Source organism: Eutrema salsugineum, unplaced genomic scaffold, assembly GCF_000478725.1.
Source record: "Eutrema salsugineum unplaced genomic scaffold, Eutsalg1_0 scaffold_4, whole genome shotgun sequence".
In the NCBI taxonomy this organism is placed as follows: domain Eukaryota; kingdom Viridiplantae; phylum Streptophyta; class Magnoliopsida; order Brassicales; family Brassicaceae; genus Eutrema; species Eutrema salsugineum.
The window spans coordinates 12,608,317-12,633,580 of NW_006256686.1; the positions used below are offsets into that span (position 1 = coordinate 12,608,317).

Sequence of the window (25,264 nt, forward strand, 5' to 3'; positions counted from 1 at the left end):
CTGTCTGGACCATCTCGCATTCCGGAGAGTAAACCTTCCTGGAGACTTGTCCGAATTGAGTGATTCCGGTTGCAGAAGACAGAGGACTCATTTATCTCCAACTTTTGTGAAGGAAGCTTCGGTTCTTGGGAAGTGGAAGGCTTCCTGGAGGGCTCATCTTCGCAATGCATTTACACGATTAGAGAGGGCCGTCTATACATATGTCCATTCCGGAGACCGTATCTTCCTGCTCATAGCTCCGAACTGGATGATCTTGGATGTTATGTAAAGAGGACTCAAATGTCTTTGATTCTCATGTAGGTCCCGGAAACTGAATCGGCCTGGAAATGCACCGTCCTTCGCATTCTTCAGAGCTTATCGGCTTGGTTCAAAACATCAGCGAGACAAGGGTTTCCTCCGACGAGCTTAACTCTCTGCTCACGCGTCCGAATTCCATGATTCCAGTTGCTATGAATCCGTGATCCAGTGCTCTCCAACTTCTATGAAGCACCCGACATCTGAATCGGACCGGAAGGTTCCCCGGACAGGCGATTTCGGAAACGTGTCTGCACCCAGAGATTTTGGCCGAGAGATTCAATGGCCGGTACGCGTTTTGGCCGATAAGGTCTGCTCGCGGTAAGTGAAAATGGCCGATAAAATCCTCCCTGGTACGCGAAAATGGCCGAGAAAACCTTCCTGGTCAGCGAGAATGACCGATAACCTCCAAAGACCTCATTTCACCCTTTTTCAATCCTTGACCACCATTCCACCTCCTGGATCCATCTTTTCAGCTCCAAATGCACCTGATAAACACTCAAAACATGCAAAGACTCATTGGGACCTAATGCATCTCCTAAGTTCTAAAACAAACCCTAAGAACCTAAAATGCATGGAATAAAACATGATTTAGAATGAATTATGCAACTTAAATGATGCAAATTATGAACATATCAAGGAGCTCTTCCCAAGATTAGAAACCAGCTAGATACTGCTTCCAATGAGAACTTTCTGGGAAAAGAGATTCATGCTGCTTTAGAGCTAGTGGAGAATTTAGCAATGAGCAATGACACTTACGGAGTAGACTATGACAGATCAAATAGATCTGAAGGTTCAAGCTCAGAATAGAGGCTCACTAGAGAAGTTAAGGAGTTGAGGAATGAATTGGACAAGTTGAAATTCACCACTCAGAAGCCAATGCACTTTGTAGGAGAGTATGAGGAACCTTCTCAAATCTTTGAGAACATAAGTGAAGAAGGTCTAACCCAGGAGGAGCTTAACTACATTGGAAATCAGAGGTTCCAAAGATATCAGTATGGCAATGCAAATCAGAACCTCTCTTACAGGAATCCCAATGTAGCTAACCCACAAGACCAGGTCTATCCCAATGCTCAAGCTCCAAAGAACTTTGTTCCCAAGAACAACTTTCAAGGGTCATTCCAACCCAAGAATCAGTTTGCTCAGAATCAGGGTTTTGGTCAGCAACAGCAACCATTTCAGGGTCCTGGTTTCAGTTCACAGCAACATCAAAAGGCACCACCAGGGTTTGGTCCACCACAGTTCCAACAGCAAGCGCCGGTTCAACACCAGTTTCAGCCACCACCGGTTCAGCAGCAGCCACATATGGGGTCAGATATGGTTGGTATTCTGCAACAACTACTTCAGGGTCAACAGATATTTGCAAGCCAGAATGCAGTCATGCAGCAGGAAATCAAGGAATTGAAGCAAAACCAGGCTTCAAGCTCAAGGAACCAAGGCCATCTACCTGGAAAACCTGAACCCAACCCAAAGAAATATGCTAAAGCCATTACACTGAGGAGTGGAAAGGAGTTACCTGGTATTGAGCAAAACAATGTGATCATTGAGGAAAATGATCAAATTGAGGGGGAGGTAGCCTTAAAAGATAATCAAGCTGCTGAGAAATCAAAGAAAGAAAAGGGTAAAGAGGTAGCAGAGGAACCTGAATGAGAAAAGATATATGTGCCACCACCTCCATACCAACCCAAGCTTCCATTTCCAGGGTGGTTTAAGAAGCAGCTTGTAGACAAGGCAAGAGCTGTATTTGAGAAGACACTCAATGAGACACCACTCACTATGCCTCTCATTGATGCATTCCTAATGATGCCAAAGATGGGTAAGTTTTTGAAGGATGCCATTCTGAACAAGACTAAAGAGCTTCAAGGCATGGTGGTACTAAGTCATGAATGCAGTGCTATCATTCAGAAGAAGTCCATACCAAGAAAGTTGACTGATCCAGGGAGTTTCACACTCCCTTGTGCCATTGGACCTCTACTATTCTCTTGATGTCTTTGTGATCTAGGAGCATCTGTCAGTTTGATGCCATTCTCCATAGCAAAGAAGCTTGGCTTTAGAATCTTCAAACCTGCAAGGATCTCTCTTATCCTTGCAGACAGATCAGTTAGATTACCTGTTGGCATGTTGGAAGATCTACCTGTCAAGATTGGTGGTTTTGAGGTTCCAACTGATTTTGTTGTGCTGGAAATGGATGAGGAACCAGTTCATCCTCTTATCTTAGGCAGGCCATTCCTGGCCACAGCAGGAGCTATTATTGACGTGAGAGGTGGGATAATAGAGCTTGAACTTGGTCTGAGAAGCTCAAGTTTGATGTGAATGAGATGATGAAGAAACCCACCTTTTAAGGTCAATGCTTCTATGTGGAGACAATGGATCAGTTGGCAGATGAGTTGCTTGAGGAACTGAATACTGAGGACCCTCTTCAAGCTGCTCTAACCCAAGAACAAGTAGACAATGGGCTCTTAGCAGAAGCAAGTGAAGGGTACTGATATATTCATAAATTGCATCATTTAATGTACATATTCTAGTCAAAATCATGTCTCATTTGCATGCATTTTAGGTCTTTAGGCATTGTTTTAAGACTTAGGAGATTGCATTAGGTCCAAGAGAGTTTTGCATGTTTTGGAGTGTTAAACAGGTGCTTTTGGAGCCAATTTGGAGTGGATGATGTGATTCAGATGAAGAAATGGAGTTGGAATGATCAAAAATGGTGAAAAGGAGCAATTTTGGGTTTCTCGGCAAAATGGTGTACTGAAGGTCGAAGGTTCTCGACCAAAATCTTTCCCGCGGGTAGCTTTCTCGGCCAATAACACGTACCGCGGTCAAGTCTCTCGGCCAAAATCTCCGGGTGCAGACACGTTTCCGAAATCGCCTGTCCGGGGAACCTTCCGGTCAGATTTAGCTGTCGGAGTCTTCATAAAGGTTGGAGATAATTGAGTCAAGAGTTCATAACAGTTGGAATCAAGGCATTTGGACCACAGAACTGAAAGATATGGTAATCGGAAGACGAACAGGTCTCGCACTCATTCCGGAGCAATCCGATACCCCTGAATGATCGCCTGTCCGGGGAGCCTTCCGGTCCGATTCAGACGGCGGGTGCTTCATAGAAGTTGGAGAGCATTGCATCACGGTCTCTTAGCAAGTAGAATCGTGGAATTCGGACGCGTGAGCAGAGAGATAAGCTTGTCGGAAGGAACCCCAGTCTCGCAGGTATTCCGGACCGAGCAGATCAGTTCTAAAGGATGCGAAGGACGGTGCACTTCCAGGCCGATTTTGTCTCCGGGTCCTTCATGAGAACCATAGACATTTGAGCCTTCTTTCCAGAACGTCCAAGATCATTCAATTCGGATCTATGAGCAGAAAGATACAGTCTCCGGAATGGACACATGTCTAGACGCCTCTCTCTGGTCGTGTACATGCACTGCAAAGATGTGCCCTCCAGGAAGCCTTACACTTCCCAAGCACCGAAGCTTTCTTCACAAAAGTTGGAGATAAATGAGTCCTCTGTCTTCTGCAACCGAAATCATTCAATTCGGACAAGTCTCATAGGAGTTACACTCTCCGGAATGCGAAGTGGTCTAAGCTGCTCTGGATGCTGCGAGTTGGAGAGGAAGGAGACCAAGCCGCAGCAACACTCGCAAATCACTCCGACTTGAGCCTGCGACCTAGGTGCAATAGAGACCAACCCGCACAGTTTGTACATTCCCCAGAAACCGCCTTAGCCCTGCGAGTTGGAGAGGAAGGAGACCAAGCCGCAGCAGCACTCGCAAAACACTCCTACTTAGGCGTGCGGCTAAGACAAGGCGATTCAGGCTTCACAAGACAAGTCTTCATCTACTGCGACTTAGGTGTGCGACCTGGGACATACTGGACTGACCCGCAGGATTTCCACTTGACCCAACTGAGCCGGGTCAGTACCCAGTTTGTCCTGGGCTGACCCGGTCCATTAGCACTAGGTATATATAGTTTTTTGGGAGAAAAACCCAAGGATGTTATCTTCTACTTAGTTTTCTCTCTAGTTTTCTTTCCTTTTGAGTGTAAAAACGTTTTTGATTAAGAGATATCTGAAGGGATTTGATCATTCGAAGTCTGTTTCTTATCATCTCATCATCTCATTTCTACTTCTAATCATGATTAACATCATCTCTTGCAAAAGATTAGATGTGTTCTTCATGATTAGTGAGTAGTCATCTTTTAAACTTCTAGGTGTGTAGATTAGGGTGCTTAGATGTTTGATTGGTGATGTTTAGGGTTTAGATTCTCATTCCATTTCCTTAGTTAGTTGCTCCTAATGCCAGATTTCCTTGGGAAAGTGAAATCTGGGTTCATAGGCATTTCATGCACCAAAAGTGTTTGATGAAATGCCTGAATGAGCTAACTTAAGGGTTTATGCCTTTTTCATCATGGGAATGATTTGTTAAATGCATGAATGACATATTAGAACTGTTTCTTAATGCTCATTGATTCATATTTCACAAATGATGATTTGGTTTGAAAGTGGATTAGTGTAGAGATTAATGCCTTCATGAGAGGATTAGTCTAGATTAGAGTTCTAAGTTGAAATGTTTGAGATCATGTGATTGCTTGTTATGTCTTTCTGTATAAGATTCAGTCTTCTTGGTTGAGAGATTGTTTGGTCACTTATTAGGCTTGATGCATTATGCTTGCTGATTGCTTGATTATATCTAATGGTTGTTAGACTTGATTAAGTGATTTGCAAAGGGATTATTGTCATGGGAATGAATTAATCTGATTAAGAAGCCTAGACTAAAGAGTAGCAAGTGTTGCATTATGTTCTTAGCATCATGATTCAATATCTAAAGCACCCTAATCAATGATCACATCTAGAGGTTTAGCTTTTATCATTTGCTTAATCACCATCATCTTGTTTTGTTTGCTTGCTTAGTTCATTAATCATAGCTTGTTTGTTTCTTGTTTTATGCTTTCTTGTTGCTGGTTTCACAAAACTCATCTTTGATTACTTGACTTAAGAACCTATCACATAAACTAGTGCCTAACTACCACACATATGGATTGACACCCCTTATACTACTTTGACAAGGGGATTGATAACCCATCTAAGGCTTTAAAAACCTTAGTTATCAATTGGCGCCGTTGCCATATTGTGTGGGGATTGTTAGCATTAGTTTCTGATATAGTTTTTGAGATCAAGTTTATTTTGTTTTACTGATCACCTTTCAAGCTCTGTCTTTGTTTTCAGGTTTATGATCACAAGAAGCCAAGCCAGAAGACAAAGAGAAAGAGCTGTTCACTTGGAGAGGTTAGGAATGAATCAGCAAGTTGGGAATGAGCATCAGGCTCAAGAAGCTGATCAAGGTCAAAGAGCTGGTAATGGGATTGGAATTCAGGCTCAACAGGCTCAGGTCCATCAGGGACACGCTCAGGGTAACCAGAACCAAGACCGACCTCAGGTTAATCCACCACAGCCCCACCCAAACCCACCCATACGTCATCAGCCCCAACCAGTCTTTGTTGGTGAGAATGACCGAGCTTATGCACACCAGTATGGAGCAGGAATCAGGCCACCTCCTGTCCAAAACAACAACTTTGAGGTGAAGGCCTCTTTGATCAATATGGTTCAGAATCAGAAGTTCCATGGCTTACCTATGGAGGATCCCTTGGAGCATCTGGATCAGTTTGACAGAGTTTGTGATCTCACTAAGATCAATGGGGTATCTGAAGACAGTTTCAAACTGAGATTGTTCCCATTCATCCTTGGAGATAAGGCACATCAGTGGGAAAAGAACCTCCCAAGAGGATCCATCCACACATGGGAGCAATGCAAGATTGCCTTTCTATCCAAGTTCTTCTCAAGCTCAAGGACTGCAAAGCTAAGGAACCAGATTTCCAGCTTCACTCAACATTCTAATGAGACCTTTGGAGAAGCTTTGGACAGGTTTAGAAGCTACACAAATAAGTGTCCACATCATGGCTTTTCAGAAGCCTCTCTCCTTAGCACTTTGTATAGAGGAGCTGTTCCTAAGATCAGGATTCAGTTGGACACAGCATCAAATGGAAATTTCTTGGCAAAAGAAATCAATGCAGCTATGGAACTTGTTGAGAACTTAGCCATGAGCCAAGACACTTATGGGGAAGATTATGATAGAAGCTATAGAGGAGAAGATTCTGGTAGACACCAAGAGCTGGAAGAGAAGTTTAAAGTGTTAAATATAAAGCTTGACAAAGCCCTAGCTGCCACTCAAAAGCCTATACACTATGTGAGTGAGGAGAAGAGATGCTTCACAAATATCAATGAAGAGGGTCTCACTCAAGAGGAGTTGCACTTCATTGGAAATCAAAACAAGTTCAATGGTTACAACAACTTCAACAACCACCAGAACTTGTCCTATAGGAGCAACAATGTGGCCAACCCCCAAGACCAAATATACCCTCCTCAAAGCTTTGTTCAACAGAATCAGTACCAAGGTAACTCCCAAGGTCAACAGGGTTTTCAGCAACCAGCGGTTCAGAATCAAGGGAATAGCTTCACAAATCAAGTCAGCCTACAGCCAAAGGCTCCACCTCCTGGTTTTGGCCCACCAACTGTTCAACAAAGTCCTGATTTCAATGTTCTTCTCCAACAGCTCTTACTAGGACAACAAAAGATGGTATCTGACCTGGAGACACTAGGTACTGAACTAAAGTCTATTAAAAAGAACAAGGGCATCTGCACTTCTGAACCACAAGTCTCTCTTCCTGGTAAAGCTCTTCAAAACTCAAAAGATTATTGCAATGCCATCTACTCCAATGAGGACTATTCAGCTGCTGTGCAAGAGATTGAAGACCTCCTTTATGGTCAAGTTTTTACTGAGAATGCACACACTCAAGTAGATGAGGACACCATTATAGATGATTTCATTGGCTTCTTACATGAACTCAATGAGGACATTGAGAGCAAAAGTGTGGGGGCAGCCGGTTCAGTTTTTTCTGTTCAGCAAGGAAATGATTCAGTGTCTATTGAAACAAAGGAGCATCCAACTGGTCAAGGAAAGCTAACAGATTGTGCCTCCACCTCTGAATCAACTCAGATGAAGCCCACCTCCCTCCCAAAGCTAGGCAACCCAGGGAAGTTCACCATCTCTTGCACTCTTGGAAACTTTAGAGTTGAGAATGCTTTGTGTGATTCAGGCTCAAGTGTGAGTATAATGTCTAAAGATATGATGGAGAAGCTAAAGGTCAGGTCTATAACGTCCTACCCCTCTTCTATCACCTTTGGTGATTCCTACTCCAAGAAACCATATGGATTTTTAGAAGACTATCCACTTCAAGTTGGTGAATGCATAATTCCCACTGATTTTGTGATCATGAAGATGAAGAAGACCAAAGAGCTCCCCCTATTGCTTGGAACTGCATTTCTCAACACCACTGGTGCAATGATTGACTTTGATACTCAAAGAGTGGTGCTCACAAAGGTGGATAAGGATGCCTTTTACCCTGTTCAACCACCTTTAGCTGAATTTTGTGGATCAGTTGTTCAAGAGATAGAACCCCCTAAGGTACTTGAGATGAAGTATGTAGGAAGTACTGGGATTTTAGGTGGATCCCAATCTCTCTCAGCTGTGGAAATGGAAAAAGAACCTCACACCAACTCTGTTTACAAGGATGGGACTGAACAGCCATTGATCAGAGAAGAAGACATCTTGCTCTCATGGTCTCCTACACTTAGTGATCTAAGGATGATTAACACCAAAAGTGATGGCTCAGCATCAGAAGACAAGAGTATTAAACCTGATCTTTCTTCTCAAGACTTTGATCTCACTCCTTGGGTTGATGATGATGGTTCTCTGAAGTATAAGCTGGATTGCAATGGGAAGCCAGGTCTGTTTGCTGAAGTGAGGGCATGTCTCACAAGGGCCATCTTTGATAAAGACCCAGATGGTATTCAAGAGCTGGTGGACAAAGGTCTCAAGGTGGGATCTCAAGGACAAGGGTCTAATGGTTCCCAAAGGCAGCAAACCAACTCAGCTTTCTTGCTCAACCTCACCCCAGCTGAAGAGCATCAGTGCTCAACCTCACCCCAGCTGAAAACAGGTTTTTGAAAGTCAAACTTAGTGACTTTAAACAAAGTGCTCTTGGGAGACACCCCAAGCTTATCCTTGTATATAATCTTTTTATTCTTTTCTCTCATTTCTTTTCCTTTTTTAGGATCTTTTGATGGGTTTTGTGAGTTGGTCTCAGGTTCTAGGTGATTTTTGGAGGACATAGCTCAGTGATGAATGGAATGGATCATGTGAGAGAGCTGAGAGAACTGTTTAAAGCCAGAAAAACTTGAAGAAGGCCTCAGTGCTACCTAGGTGTGCGGGTCAGTGCATAAAGAGTCCAGGCCGCAGCAAGACTCGCGATTTACTCCGGCCTGGGCGTGCTACCTGGTGTGAAATAACCCTGGCCGCACAAAACCTGGAGAAGTCCAAAATGTTTAAGTCCCATTTACTGCGGGATGGGCGTGCGGGTCAGAAGAGAGGGAGCTAGGCCGCAGCAAGGTTCGGAATTTACTCCGGCTGGGGCGTGCGACCTAGAAGCGTAGACGTTGAGCCGCACCAGAAGATGACCAGGCCACACATCGAACCCCTCCTACTCATTGGGGTCTGATTTCAACAGCCACTAGGTAACACTCAAAACCTTCGTTCGCAATTTACTCCGGGATGGTCGTGCGACCTGGAAAGAGGAAGGCCAGGCCGCACAGAAAGAAGGGAACCCAAAGAGATTAAGTCCCAAAACCTGCGAGATAAGCGTGCTACCTGGGAGTAAAGAAGACCAACCCGCAGCAAGACTCGGAATTTACTCCGAGATGGTCGTGCGGGTCAGAACAGAGGATGGCCAGGCCGCAGCAAAAGATGAACGGCCAGAATGCCTAAGTAACAGAAGCTGCGGGATGGTTGTGCGGGTCAGAACAGAGGATGGCCAGGCCGCAGCAAAAAGATGAACGGCCAAAATGCCTAAGTAACAGAAGCTGCGGGATAGGAGTGCGGGTTAGACATAGGATGACCAGGCCACACATCGAACCCCTCCTACTCATTGGGGTCTGATTTCAACAGCCACTAGGTAACACTCAAAACCTTGTAAATAGCATGTAGACTTTCTTTTTCTTTTGCATTTTGCCTGTTTGCTTTGGTTTCACTTCTTTCTCATACTTTTATAACACAAGGGACTGTGTTATTTAAGTGTGGGGGAGGAGTTTTATCCTTTACTAATCATGTTTTCTATTTTCTTATTTTACACTTTGAGTCTTGAGTCACATTCTAGTGCATATTCATCTAAGTGCATATAAAAACCAAAAAAATGGAAAAATCTGAAAACTTTTCACAAAAAAAATGAGCATGTAGTTGCATTCTCATTTTTAGGATTGAGTCTAGATTGCATTTTCATGTAGGTTGCATCTTGCAAGGAGTAATGATAGGTTTTTTAGAGAGTACATCACTTTGAGAACTTGAATTGAATATGCTTGTGAATCTTTTTCTATGCTTGCAAAGTCTGAAATGATTTGAATCTGAGAAGCAAGTTTGAATTGAACTCAACTCTAATTAAGTGGAAACCTTGAACTTGACCTGAAAATATCTTGTAATGCATTGTTTGAAAAAGCTTGTGGATACCAATATACATACTTGAGCTAGAACCACTGTTTTTACCACTCTTTTCCTTAGCTCAAGTAGCTGAATCCACATCATGGATCAGTTCCCATACCTTGAACCCATCCTTCTTTTAAGCCAATGTTTGTGTGTGAATTGAAAGGCCACCTTGGATCAAACTTAGCAGAAAGTGTTAGGTTTAGAGCGACAAGGGCAGGTCTCATTGAGTGCTGTGTTCCAACATCAAGGAACTGAGAGTTTTGGCGAGGAATAAGTGTGGGGGAAAAGACTTTTTGGTGAGTGGAAAAAGGTGAGATGAGTGAGAAAGAGAGAGTGAAAATAACTAGGGGAATGAAAGAAAAAGAAGTCAGTCTTGGTGTTTTGAGAAAGTAAGCTCTGGTTTGTTGAAAAGAAGAGTCTAGCCTCTAAGTGAAAAAGAAAGAAAAGAAGCCAAAGGGCTCAATGTTTTGTTAAGAAAGAAAGAAGAGGCTAGAAGTTGTAAAATAAATAAAGAGCTGTGTAAAGTTTGAGTTCCAAGACTTGAGAGTGAAAGTGAAGAACAAATCCCCTAGTGAGAGGAAAATGAGTGTGAAAAGTGAGGTTTTTGAGCAAGAGAGGAAGCTTTGAGTAGAGGGTGGGGAGTGATGAGTCTTTGCCCTTGTATGCATAGGTTGCTTTTTACCTTTAGCATTCTGCCAAAGTTTGATCATTCATAAAGAGATCCCTTTGCTGCATTTAACCCACTTGAACACTGATGAGATCATTTTAATCTCATAGCCTCTCCCTAGCCAAGCCAGCTTGTTTAAACCTTGCATCATGAGATCCACCTGATAAAAGCTTAATGAATGTGAAAGAGTTGAGAGAGAGAAGAACTTGTGGAGATTCCTTGCTGAGTTGATATATATCTGAGTATGACTTTGCATTGCATAATTGAGCATGAACTTGAATTCTCATTATGATCACTTCTCTCAAAAAGAAAATGTGAACTCCCATTGCATACAACCTCTTTCTCTCATTTGCTCTTTTTGCTTGAGGACAAGCAAAGGACAAGTGTGGGGGAGTTGATATGTTCATAATTTGCATCATTTAATGTACATATTCTAGTCAAAATCATGTCTCATTTGCATGCATTTTAGGTCTTTAGGCATTGTTTTAAGACTTAGGAGATTGCATTAGGTCCAAGAGAGTTTTGCATGTTTTGGAGTGTTAAACAGGTGCTTTTGGAGCCAATTTGGAGTGGATGATGTGATTCAGATGAAGAAATGGAGTTGGAATGATCAAAAATGGTGAAAAGGAGCAATTTTGGGTTTCTCGGCAAAATGGTGTACTGAAGGTCGAAGGTTCTCGACCAAAATCCTTCCCGCGGGTAGCTTTCTCGGCCAATAACACGTACCGCGGTCAAGTCTCTCGGCCAAAATCTCCGGGTGCAGACACGTTTCCGAAATCGCCTGTCCGGGGAACCTTCCGGTCAGATTTAGCTGTCGGAGTCTTCATAAAGGTTGGAGATAATTGAGTCAAGAGTTCATAACAGTTGGAATCAAGGCATTTGGACCACAGAACTGAAAGATATGGTAATCGGAAGACGAACAGGTCTCGCACTCATTCCGGAGCAATCCGATACCCCTGAATGATCGCCTGTCCGGGGAGCCTTCCGGTCCGATTCAGACGGCGGGTGCTTCATAGAAGTTGGAGAGCATTGCATCACGGTCTCTTAGCAAGTAGAATCGTGGAATTCGGACGCGTGAGCAGAGAGATAAGCTTGTCGGAAGGAACCCCAGTCTCGCAGGTATTCCGGACCGAGCAGATCAGTTCTAAAGGATGCGAAGGACGGTGCACTTCCAGGCCGATTTAGTTTCCGGGTCCTTCATGAGAACCATAGACATTTGAGCCTTCTTTCCAGTCCTCTGTCTTCTGCAACCGAAATCATTCAATTCGGACAAGTCTCATAGGAGTTACACTCTCCGGAATGCGAAGTGGTCTAAGCTGCTCTGGATGCTGCGAGTTGGAGAGGAAGGAGACCAAGCCGCAGCAACACTCGCAAATCACTCCGACTTGAGCCTGCGACCTAGGTGCAATAGAGACCAACCCGCACAGTTTGTACATTCCCCAGAAACCGCCTTAGCCCTGCGAGTTGGAGAGGAAGGAGACCAAGCCGCAGCAGCACTCGCAAAACACTCCTACTTAGGCGTGCGGCTAAGACAAGGCGATTCAGGCTTCACAAGACAAGTCTTCATCTACTGCGACTTAGGTGTGCAACCTGGGACATACTGGACTGACCCGCAGGATTTCCACTTGACCCAACTGAGCCGGGTCAGTACCCAGTTTGTCCTGGGCTGACCCGGTCCATTAGCACTAGGTATATATAGTTTTTTTGGGAGAAAAACCCAAGGATGTTATCTTCTACTTAGTTTTCTCTCTAGTTTTCTTTCCTTTTGAGTGTAAAAACGTTTTTGATTAAGAGATATCTGAAGGGATTTGATCATTCCAAGTCTGTTTCTTATCATCTCATCATCTCATTTCTACTTCTAATCATGATTAACATCATCTCTTGCAAAAGATTAGATGTGTTCTTCATGATTAGTGAGTAGTCATCTTTTAAACTTCTAGGTGTGTAGATTAGGGTGCTTAGATGTTTGATTGGTGATGTTTAGGGTTTAGATTCTCATTCCATTTCCTTAGTTAGTTGCTCCTAATGCCAGATTTCCTTGGGAAAGTGAAATCTGGGTTCATAGGCATTTCATGCACCAAAAGTGTTTGATGAAATGCCTGAATGAGCTAACTTAAGGGTTTATGCCTTTTTCATCATGGGAATGATTTGTTAAATGCATGAATGACATATTAGAACTGTTTCTTAAAGCTCATTGATTCATATTTCACAAATGATGATTTGGTTTGAAAGTGGATTAGTGTAGAGATTAATGCCTTCATGAGAGGATTAGTCTAGATTAGAGTTCTAAGTTGAAATGTTTGAGATCATGTGATTGCTTGTTATGTCTTTCTGTATAAGATTCAGTCTTCTTGGTTGAGAGATTGTTTGGTCACTTATTAGGCTTGATGCATTATGCTTGCTGATTGCTTGATTATATCTAATGGTTGTTAGACTTGATTAAGTGATTTGCAAAGGGATTATTGTCATGGGAATGAATTAATCTGATTAAGAAGCCTAGACTAAAGAGTAGCAAGTGTTGCATTATGTTCTTAGCATCATGATTCAATATCTAAAGCACCCTAATCAATGATCACATCTAGAGGTTTAGCTTTTATCATTTGCTTAATCACCATCATCTTGTTTTGTTTGCTTGCTTAGTTCATTAATCATAGCTTGTTTGTTTCTTGTTTTATGCTTTCTTGTTGCTGGTTTCACAAAACTCATCTTTGATTACTTGACTTAAGAACCTATCACATAAACTAGTGCCTAACTACCACACATATGGATTGACACCCCTTATACTACTTTGACAAGGGGATTGATAACCCATCTAAGGCTTTAAAAACCTTAGTTATCAGGTACAAGTTGTATTTGGACAATGCTAGAGAGCTTGGTCCTGAAACAAGGTTTTTGGAACTGGAACAAAGTGTCTCTGAGGTTTTGGCTATCAAAGGATCAGACACCAGCCAATGCAGATTGGACAAGGATTGGAATGAGGCTGATGCACCCCCCTGTTGAGCTCAAGCCTCTACCAACAGGGCTCAGGTATGCCTTCTTGGGCTTAAACTCCACATATCCAGTAATCATCAATGATAGCTTATTAGAGTATCAAGAGAGTGCATTGCTTAGTGAGATAAGAAAGTTCAGGAGAGCCATAGGATACTCTTTGGCTGATATTAGAGGGATCTCTTCTGACATATGCACCCACAGGATATACCTAGAGGACCAATCTATGAAGTAGCATTGCAGCCAATTAAGAAAGCAAAGACATAACCAGAACCTGAAGACAAAGAACCAACTTTTGATGACTACTTTGCTATGTTCAAGGATGTAAAGGTGTTGCAAACCAAGTTCCATGATATGGAGCTGCTGAAAAAGATGGGGCTACTTGAAGAAGTTTAGCTCATTTTTAACAACATGGGATTTGGTGGATTCTTTGAGATGAAAGATGTAGCTCATGAGGGAGTAACACAAGAGTTTCTTGCATCCCTTGAAGTTTTTGGATATGGCCCCAGAGATCAGAGGATCAAAGAGGGAAATGGTCTTGGGCACATAGAGTTCACAGTCAAAGGTACACAATACCATGTAAGCTTCAAGGAAATAGATGAGATCTTTGCCTTTCCAAGACCTGCAAAGGATGAGACACTGAAGTTCACATACCCTGATCACATGATTACTGACCTGTGGGATACAATTGCTTTTGGGATCTTCAGAGGAGGAAGATGCAAGAGTTCATGGATAAGAAACCCAGCCATCCGCTATGCTCACAAAGTGCTTTACCAAATGTTTTTTACCAAACACAATGATGGTGTAGTGCATCTAGCTGACATGGAGCTAATGGGTATGGGTCTACATCCTCTCATCTGTCATTTGAAGAGCAAGAGAGAATTTCATCTCCCACACTACATCCCTTTTGGTGGTGCATTCTTGGCACGCCATATGCTGATATACAAAGACATTGCTTGGAGTGAGGGTAAAAGGCATAAGCTCACTAAGTTGCACAATAGATGGTTAGTGACAAAGATTCTGAAAGCAAGAGGTTTTGTCTTTGATGATGTTGAGGTCAAGCCTGAGTTGATTGATGAAGCTACCCTCACCAAGGTTGGGTTTTTAACAGAAAGCAATGGTGAAAACTTCTTGTACACCTTCAAGCTCCTAGAAAATGAGAAGGTCCAAGTTCTGTTGCCACACCCAGCCATCACCACTCTCACAGAAAGGCACAATGTCTCCTTTATTGTTCTAAAGGATCAGCTCTACAACCCAGCCATTGACCCTCCAATTCGCAAATGCAAGAGGACCGCAGGATCTAAGGGTAAAGAACCAGTTGAAGAGCAGAGCACAGCTAGGGCTGCCGGTTGTGAGAATGAGGAGCCAAAAGATCTTCACAGAAGGATGGGAGCAGGCCGGTACCATTTTGATCCTTATGTTTGGGGTGAACCTGAGTATCACACAAAGAAGCTGTATTCAAGAGTTAACAGCCTTCAGAAATGGTGCAAATGGCAAGACAAAACGATCCACAAGCTAGTTGACTGTGTTAGGCAACTAAAGAAGAAGGTGAAGAAACTCACAGCTCCAGCCACCTCACCAGGAAAAGAAGACTGGATCAACCCGGCCATAGCGTTCCTACCAGACTCACCTGAGAGCAGCCCACCTAGATACTCAACTCCATCCTGCTCCACCCCCAATCCATCCCACTACTTGGGATCCGACCTCAGCGATTGAGGTAAACACTCAACCTTTGTAAATATGCATATAACTTAGCTTGTTTTCTCTATGCATTTTGTGATTTTGCTTTGCACTTCTCCTTCATGCTTTTATAACACAAGGGACTGTGTTATCTAAGTGTGGGGGAGGAGTTTTGTGTTTACTAATCATGTTTATTCTGCTCTTATTTTCCTTTTCACTTTGAGTCTCATTTTGCATTCATCTAAGTGCATATAAAAACCAAAAAAAAAATGGAAAAATCTGAAAAATTTTCACAAAAAATGCTCATGTAGTTGCATTCACATTTTAGGTTGAGTCTAGTTTGCATTTTCATATAGGTTGCATCATATGCAAATGGGAGTAATGATAGATTTTTTCTTGAAGAGAGCATCATTTTAAGAGCTTGGTCCCTTAAGGCATTGAAAAACTGGTATGAAATCAAGTGTGAACCATGCTTTGAACTGGTGTCTCAATACTTCTGTGCTAGCAGAATCAAGTTGTGAATAGCCTCAACCTTTCTTAAGTGAGAACCCTTGAATTTGACATCTAATTATCATGTTTGTGCATATCATTGTGAATTCATGGGTACCACATAAATATTTGAGCTTTCTTATCCCTTTTCACCACTCTTGCTAGCTCAAATAGCTGATCTCTCATCTTGAGACAGTTCACTGCCTTTAGCCAAACCTTTCTTTGAAGCCTAAACACCTTTCTTGTGTGCATGATTTGTGAGGCCTTGTTTCTAGTAGACTTGGTAAAAAGTGTTGGGTTTAGAGCGACAAAGATAGTGCTGCATGTAGATACTAGTCCAACATCAAGGGCTAGTCCAGGTTTAGGTGAAAGTGAGAGCATTGATTTGGAGTGTGTGAGCTGAAAAAAAAAAATTCTGAGTGATGAAAGTGGAAAGAACCGGACTGGTTAGGGGAATGAATGCTAAAATGAAAGAAAGTGAGTGTGTGCTGAAATGTAAAGCTCATGTGTTGAAATGGAAAGAGTCTCATATAAAAAAAAAACAAGAAGAAAGATTCAAAAAGAGGCTGAATTAAAGAAGAGCTTGTGTGTTAAAGAAAAGAAACTCACTAAGTGGTTGTTAAAGAAAGCATTCCCCTAAGAGATGAAATGAAGAGAGTGATGAGAGCTGTTTGAGTGTCAAGGGTAAAATGCCATTTGGGGTGAGTAGACTAGAGAAAGAGCCTTGAGAGGTTTAAAGTTGAGTGTGAAAAGCATTTGAGGTGTGGGGTAGATGTAGTTCTATCTTTGTATGCATCCATTGCTTTTTACCCTTAGCATTTTACTAAAGTCTACTAATTTTTGAGTGATCCCCTTGCATGGAGTACCAGTTACTTGATTGAGATCATTTTAATCTCAAAACCCAGTCCCAAGCCAAATGAATTCACTTGATCTGCATGAACATGATCCACTTGAAACTTTAAATGAATGTCAAAAGGTTGATGTTAGGAATGCTTGTGAAGGTTGGTGCTTGAGTTTGGTTCATTTGGTGACAAGTATGGCTAATTTTTATGAGTAAACCAGTTTGCATTGCAGGCTAAAATTGATGACTTGAACAATGAGCTTTGAATTCTTTTAATGATGATATCTCTTTAAAGAAATATGAACTCCCATGCATTCAACCTCTCTCTCTCATTTGTTCTTGTTTGCTTGAGGACAACCAAAGAACAAGTGTGGGGGAGTTGATATATTCATTTTTTTGTCATATTTAGGTTTGCATTTTTGTCCAAAGATTGAGTCTCATGCATACATTTAGCTAGTTTTGTTTGAGTTTGCCCTTGGTTCTAGCTTTGTCTAGGATTTGCATTAGGTCCTAGAGTGTCCTGCATTTTTGGAGTGTTTTGAGGTCCTTTGGAGACTTTTTGGAGCAACTTGGAGCTGGGATCATGGACGAACCCTCACCTGTGTGCAACAACTCGGACAGATGGTTTGGCGCAGACAAAGCCCTTACTTTGATCGCGTGGGACAAAGGACTTGCAATGCGATTCACCTTCCGGAGTCTTCATCAAGAATGAAAAGGGTCGAGTCTAGTTTCCAGAACACTTCATATCGTCTTATTTGGAGTTGTGAGCTGAAAGTTACGGCGATCGGACGCAGTGCATTTCTCGGAGCTGATAAAAGACCAAAGCAACGCGCGTCGAAGAACTGGCGGAACGGAGCCTTTGCCGACGTCACCCGAGCTAGAGCCCTTCACCAAAGTTGAAACAGTCTGAGTCTTCTGTCCACTGAAACTGGAATCACACCATTTGGACCAGTATCCTGGAAGCTAGTCTCCCATGAATGTGAAGTGGTCCGAGGAGCCCTGAATGTTGCGAGATTGATAACCCTTATTAAGGCCTTGAAATTATGCTAAGGGAAAGATGGAACGGTGGAATGCCACGGTCCACATCTGACTGTGGCACTTGATTGCAGTTATTCGGGGTTTGACACGGTCTCCACACCACGGTCTACACTTGACTGTGGCAAGATAACACTTGGCCGCGGCAGAATCTCACTTGCATTCGGTAATTAACACTAGGTAACGCCACGGTCTACACTTGACCGTGGCAAGACAACACTTGTGATCCTTCAGACATTCGGGACTTGACACGGCCACCAGCACGACCTTGAACCTGACCGTGGCAACTTGATGCGATTCTTCGGCATTTGACACGGCCATGCATCACGGCCAGAGTCAACCCGTGACACCAAGATTCATCCAAGAACAAGAGACATGGGACTTGACACGGTCACTTGCCACGGCTTGACCAAAAATTGCTAGACCGTGGCAAACTCCTTCTTTACCCACCAAAGCCGGGTCAGTACCCGGTTTGTTCCGGGCTGACCCGGTTCGTCCAAGACCACTATAAATACTTTTTAGACCTAATTTGGAGAGAACCTTATCTGATCCTTAGTCTCCTTTTCCTTTTTGGTGAAAGAACCATTGGCTAATACTTTGTTTTGAGTTTAATATCGATTTGAAGAGTGTTTTCCATCTGGTTTTATCATTTCTCATCATCAAATCACACTTCTAATCATGATTAACAACACATCTTGCAAAGGATCTAGTGTATTAATCATGATTAGTGAGTAAATCCCATATTAAGGTCTTAGATATGTAGATTAGGGTGCTTAGGTGGTAGATTAGTGAGCTTAGGGGTTAGATCATGCATATTCCATTCTCTACAACTTGTTCTCTATGCTAGATCCATACAAATCATATGTGGTCTAGATTCTAGGCATTTCATGCACCAAAAGTGTTTGATGAAATGCCTGAACCAAAGTTGTTAGAGGTTTAAGTATTATTCATCATGGGAATGATTGCTTACATGCTTAAATGACAGATTAAACTGGTTGTTAATGCTTGCTGATTCATGTTTCACTAATGATGATTAGGTTAGAAACTGTCTTGGCATAGAAGTTGATACCTTCATGAGAGGATTAACTTAATTAATGATGTTTAAGTTGAATGGTTTGCTTGATCATATGGTTCATTAACTCATTAGTTTATCACAGAAGGTACCCTAATCCACTATCATGTCTAAGACCTTTCTCATCATCATACATACATTCTCATCACTTGTCATTTGCTTAGTTCTTGTTTGATCACTCCTTTAGTCATTAATCTTGTTTAAGTTTTTAGTTGTCATTAATCAATCAAATCCTCACTTGTTGACTTGAATTGAGAAACTGATCACATAGCTTAGTGTCTATGACCACATTCTTGGATTGACAAGCTCTTTTATGCTACTTTGACAAAGGGGATTGATAGTCCTGAGACCCAAAAAGTCTTGTCTATCAATCACATTGTTGTGCACAATACCAGGTAGCTCCTTGCCACTTCTCAGTGTGATGGCTTTAGCATATTCCTTGGGGTTGGGTTCAGGCTTTCTAGTTGGCCTTGGTTCCTTGAGCTAGAGGCGTGGTTTTGCTTCAATTCCTTGATATCCTGTTGCATTGATGCATACTGACTCAGTACCACCATACCTTGAAGCTCTTTAGTCTTGTTCAAAATGGCATCTTTCAAAAACTTACCCATCTTTGGCATCATTAGAAATGCATCAATGAGAGGCATTGTGAGTGGTGTCTCATTGAGTGCCTTCTCAAATACAGCTCTTGCCTTATCTACCAGCTGCTTCTTGAATCTCCCTGGAAATGGGAGCTTGGGTTGGTATGGAGGTGGTGGCACATATATCTTTTCTGGTTCAGGTTCCTTTTGCACCTCTTTACCCTTTTCTTTCCTTGGTCTCTCAGCAACTTGATCATCTTTTAAAGCTATTTCATCAAAAACTTTGGTGCATGAAATGCCCAGAATCTAGACCACATATGATGTGTATCGATCTAGCAATAAGAACAGGTTGTAGAGAATGGAATACAAGAAACATAACCCACCAGGACTACAAATTCGCGCTCAATCCCCCTAATCTACATATCTAAGACCTTAATATGGGGATTACTCATTAATCATGATCAACACACTATATCCTTTGCAAGATGTGTTGTTAATCATGATTAGAAGTGTGTAATCCCCATATTAAGGTCTTAGATATGTAGATTAGGGTGCTTAGGTGGTAGATTAGTGAGCTTAGGGGTTAGATCATTCATATTCCATTCTCTACAACCTGTTCTTAATGCTAGATCCATACACATCATATGTGGTCTAGATTCTGGGCATTTCATGCACCAAAAGTGTTTGATGAAATGCCTGAACCAAAGTTGTTAGAGGTTTAAGTGTTATTCATCATGGGAATGATTGTCTATATGCTTAAATGACAGATTAAACTGGCTCTCAATGCTTGTTGATTCATATTTCACTAATGATGATTAGGTTAGAAACTGTTTTAGCATAGAAGTTGATACCTTCATGAGAGGATTAACTTAATTAATGATGTTTAAGTTGAATGGTTTGCTTTATCACATGATTCATTAGCTCACTAGTTTAACACTAAAGGCACCCTAATCCACTATCATGTCTAAGACCTTTCTCATCATCATACATACATTCTCATCTCATTTAGCTCATTTACTTGCTTGTTTAAGTTGATCATTAGCTTTAATCCTTGTTTTTCCATTCTTAGTTGTCATTAATCACCAAAACTTCACTCATTTGGCTTGAATTAAGAACTGATACTGCATCTTAGTGTCTACACATGATGGATTGATACCATTTGTACTGCAAAGTGACAAAAGGGATTGATAACCCCTCATTTAGAGGCTTGAAAACTCTAAGTTATCAATTGGCGCCGTTGCCAAAGTGTGATAGCATTAAGATTGTGTCATTTATTGAGATCAAGCATTTTCTTTTGTGTTTTCTAATTTCTTTCAAGTTCTGTTTGTGAGTTTTAGGTGAATGAACACCAGGTCCAGATCAAGAAGCTGTGGTCCACCTTTCCCCTTAAACGACAATATTAATCTTTTGGTACCAAGGAGGAGAAGGGACAGGCGTGGAAGACAGATTGATCAGGCTAATATGGAAGATCAAAGAGAGCATGTGGTTGACATGGAGCAACCGGCTCAAGAGCAACAGGCTCAGGGTAATGGAGCTGGTCAAGGGTTACATCAGGGTAATGTTCATCGGGAACAGGTGCATCAACAGCAAGCTTATGTCCACCAGGGACAAGCTCCAGCTCATCAGCAGAGGCATCAGGCCAATGTCCAGCAAAGACAACAGGTGCACCAACATCAGCCCTTTCAAAACCAGACAAGGAGATATGAGCAGCCACATGTCTATGTTGGAGAGAATGATAGGGCCAATGCTCATCAGTATGGAGCTGGAATTCAAGCACCACCTGTGCAAAACAACAACTTTTAAGTGAAGGCATCCTTGTTGAATATGGTCCGGAACTCAAAATTCCATGGATTGGCAATGGAAGATCCCTTGGAACACTTGGATCAATTTGATAAAGTGTGTGACTTAAAAAAGATAAATGGAGTATCTGAAGACAGTTTCAAGCTCAGATTATTTCCCTTCAGTCTTGGTGACAAAGCACACCAATGGGAGAAGATCTTCCAAGAGGCTCTATTCAGACTTGGGAGCAATGCAAGCAGGCATTTCTGTCTAAGTTCTTCTCAACCTCCAGAACAGCAAAGCTAAGAAACCAAATCTCCAGCTTCACTCAGCATAGCAATGAGAGTTTTGGTGAAGCATATGAGAGATTCAGGAGCTACACTAATCAGTGCCCATACCATGGGTTTAGTGAAGCTTCTCTTCTCAGCACACTTTATAGAGGGGCTCTCCCCAAGATTAGAAACCAGCTGGATACTGCCTCCAATGGAAGCTTTCCGGGAAAGGAGATTCATGCTGCTTTAGAGCTAGTTGAGAACTTAGCAATGAGCAATGACACTTATGGTGAAGACTATGACAGAACAAACAGATCAGAAGGTTCAAGCTCAGAACAGAGGCTCACTAGAGAAGTTAAGGAGTTGAGGAGTGAACTAGACAAGTTGAAATTGGTTTCTCAAAAACCAATTCACTATGTTGGTGAGTATGATGATTCTCCAAACTTTGAGAACATCAATGCGACTTGGTCCTCTTTTAGTCCCAAGTCGCATGCCTAACTCGCACAGCCAAAGAAAGAAGCTTGAACGAGATAAAACCTATGTAAGTTCAGCCGCATTACTATCTCGGTGTGATCTGCGAACCTTCATGCGGCTAAGTCTTCTTTGCTCCTTAACTTGCACGACCATATAACAGGGGCCTTCAGAGATATGTGTGGGGTGGTCTCCATCACTCCCAAGTCGCATGCTCAAGTCGGTGTAGATTGTGAGTCTTCATGCGGTTCAGTTCCAAGCTTGGCCAACTCGCATGCTCAAGTCGCACGGTTGTGGACTTAGCATTTTTCTTGCTCGGGAACCTTAGACCTTACCCAGTGACACCTTACTCGCACATCTCAACACGCAGCTCAACCCCCAGACATTAATCTCCAAGCATTTCGAGTTAACCAAGTCGCAAGACTATCTCGCAGCATTCAGGTCTCGTCGGACCACTTCACATTCAGGGGAGAGTAACTTCTAGGATACTGGTCCAAATGACGCGATTTTAACTTCAGTGGAAAGGGTACTCAGATATCTTCAACTTTTGTGAAGGAACCTTCGGCGCTTGGGAAATGGAAGGTTCCCTAGAGGGCTCATCTTCGCAGTGCATTGACACGGTCAGGAAGAGGTTTCTAGACATGCGTCTATTCCTGAAACGTTATCGTCTTGCTCACAGCTCCAAATAGAGTGATCTCAAACGTTCTGGAAAGAGGACTCAAATATCTCGGATCTTGATGAAGGCCCTGTAGATTGAATCGGTCTGGAAGTGCATCGTCCTTCGCATTCTTCGGAGCTCATCGGGTCGGTCCAAAACGGCAGCGAGACAGGTGTAACTTCCGACAAGCTTAACTCTCCGCTCACGGCTCCAAATCATATGACTCTACCTGATCTGGAACCACGATCCAATCCTCTCCAACTTTGATGAAGCATCCGACAGCTGAATCGACCGGCAAGACCTTCGGGTAACGGGATTTCTGAGATGTGTCTTTACCCGGAAATTTTGGCCGAGAAACCTTAGCAGCGGTACGCGTTTTGGCCGAGGGGCTCACTCGCGGTACATGAAAATCGCCGAAAAAGTTGCCTGCGGTACGTGAGAATCGCCGGAAGCTCCAAAAACCCATTTTCACCATCTTTCAAGTCCTGATCGCCAATCCTCTCCTGGATCCACCTTTTCAACTCCAAATAGCTCCAAATACACCTGATAAACACTCCAAACATGCAAAGACTCATTGGGACTCCTAAGTCCTAAAACAAACCCTAAAGACCTAATTTGCATGAAATAAGATATGATTTGAAATGAAATATACAACCTAAATGATGCAAATTATGAACATATCACCCAGCTTAGCCAGCAGACGTAAAAGCTCAAAATCCAAACCCAGACGTCGCATATTGAGAGATCTGGTAGGGACCATCTTGAAGTTAAGCCAAGCATTGTAGAAAAGCATACCGTAATCGTCGCAATCATCAGAAATTGGCCTATGGAGGCACTCGACAATCTCAGAAACCTTCTTGTGAGATTCTTCCCAAACTCGCCTGGGAACAATGCGCACCTTCTCTCGTTTAGGCCAAGGGGGCCTAATCCTCTGAGCTGGTGACTCAGGTGTAGCAGGAGGCAATGGTGGTGCTGAGTCCGAACGAGCACGAGGTGGTGCAGCAGGTCAAAGGTGGGAGGACGTGAACAGCTGCAACTCCTGCGAGTCAGGGAATTTAACCAAATAGCGAGGTCCCGCGAGGACCACATTAATGATTGTGCGGTGCCACTGATCTCCTATCAAAGCCTCGACGTGATCACAAAGGTTGAATGTCACCGCTTCAGTGGGTTGCGAGCTGGAGGCGTCGTTCCTGCATTGTCGTTTGCGTGGGGGCATCTGCAAAACACAAAACAGAGCAAAGCAAACAAAGAGGAAAAACGACAAGTTAGCCAATGTCAAAATCATGCATTGTCTATTCCAGCATTCCCTGATATCAAGATCAACAAGCATAGCAACACAATCACCAGAGTTCACCCTAAGTCAGTTCTGAAACTCTACATGCAAAAATTTCGAACAAGAGTTTTCATGAAGAACAAAATTCCAGGAATCTGCCAAAACGTCGATGAGAAGTATGTGAGGATGACAAAATTTGCTCTATATCAGCTTAAAGGTGAGGAATCGAGCAATAAAGCACCCTAGAAAGAGAAAATTCAACATTCCATACCTTGGGTGCCGAAAGCAAAAAATTGAAAATTTGAGTGGCTTACCTTGTGGAAGTGGCAAATTGATGGAAGAAACAGAATGAGGGTGAAAATCTGATGAGGTTAGGGTTTTGAAACACTCAAATCGGTGAAGATTTGAGCGAATCGAGTTTTGGTGAAGGGGAACGGGTCGATGGTGTCGAGTGCGGCGAAGGAGAGAAAGAAGATAATGAAGGTTTTAAATAAAAGAGGAAAAAAGGAGACTTACCTGTTTGGTAGTAACGAGTGACACCGATGGTGGTGTCGCGCGATACTTGCACACCGTGAACCAATTCTCTTTATGCCCGACATGGCATCTGATTCCACTCCGATTCTTGATTCCCGGTTAATCTAATTTCCTTTTTTTTTAATAGAAATGAGTGACAAGCGATGGAGAGTGTTGCTCGTCTTTTGTGTTTGTTCTTCCGTATTGAAAGCCTGAAATTAAATGAAACAGAAACAAAGCAATGGAAATAGAAAATAAAGGTCAAAGGGAAATAGATAAAATACCAAGTGGGTTGCCTCCCACTAAGCGCTTGTTTCAAGTCGTTAGCTTGACATTAATGCTCGATTAGACTTAACCGGGGTCGTGACATTCTTTGGTCTCATCATTGGCCGATGATGGATCAATCAAAAACATCACTTCTCTTTCGTCTTCTCTTTCTTCAGCCAGATATGGCTTTACACGCTGTCCATTCACTGTAAATGAGTTTCCGGTTTTGTCCCACAGGACAATGGCTCCATATGGCTTGACTTCCTTTATCGTGAAGGGTCCTGACCATCTTGATCGTAATTTTTCTGGAAAAAGCTTAAGACGAGAATTGAAAAGAAGTACCTTATCGTTAGGAGCAAAAGTTCTATGAATAATCTTCTTATCATGATATGCTTTAGTCTTCTCCTTGTAGATCTTCGAGTTTTCGTAGGCATTGTGTCGGATTTCTTCTAACTCGTGAAGTTGAAGTAGTATTCTTTCTCCAGCTGTTTTCAAGTTCATATTCATCTCCTTAATAGCCCATTGCGCCTTATACTCGAGTTCTACTGGAAGGTGACATGCTTTTCCATAAACTAGGGTGAATGGTGTTGTTCCTAATGGTGTCTTGAATGCTGTTCGGTATGCCCATAATGCATCGTCAAACTTGGTAGACCAATCTTTGCGATGAACTGCAGTAGTTTTCTGCAAAATCGACTTGATTTCTCTATTTGAGATTTCTACTTGACCGCTGGTATAGGGATGGTATGGAGAAGCAACTTTATGTGTAACTCCATTCTTTCTAAGAAGATTCTCGAAAACTCTGT

General features: G+C 42.5%; 2 non-coding genes across 2 annotated transcripts; both read right to left on the reverse strand.

The window, feature by feature from the left end:
• Positions 1–6,140: 6,140 nt before the first annotated feature.
• Positions 6,141–6,247, reverse strand: LOC112084856. Its single transcript, XR_002898514.1, has one exon. It is a non-coding gene; the product is annotated as a small nucleolar RNA R71 (small nucleolar RNA).
• A 15,059-nt stretch (positions 6,248–21,306) lies between these two features.
• LOC112084797 lies at positions 21,307–21,413 on the reverse strand. Its single transcript, XR_002898457.1, has one exon. It is a non-coding gene; the product is annotated as a small nucleolar RNA R71 (small nucleolar RNA).
• Between the last annotated feature and the right edge of the window lie 3,851 nt (positions 21,414–25,264).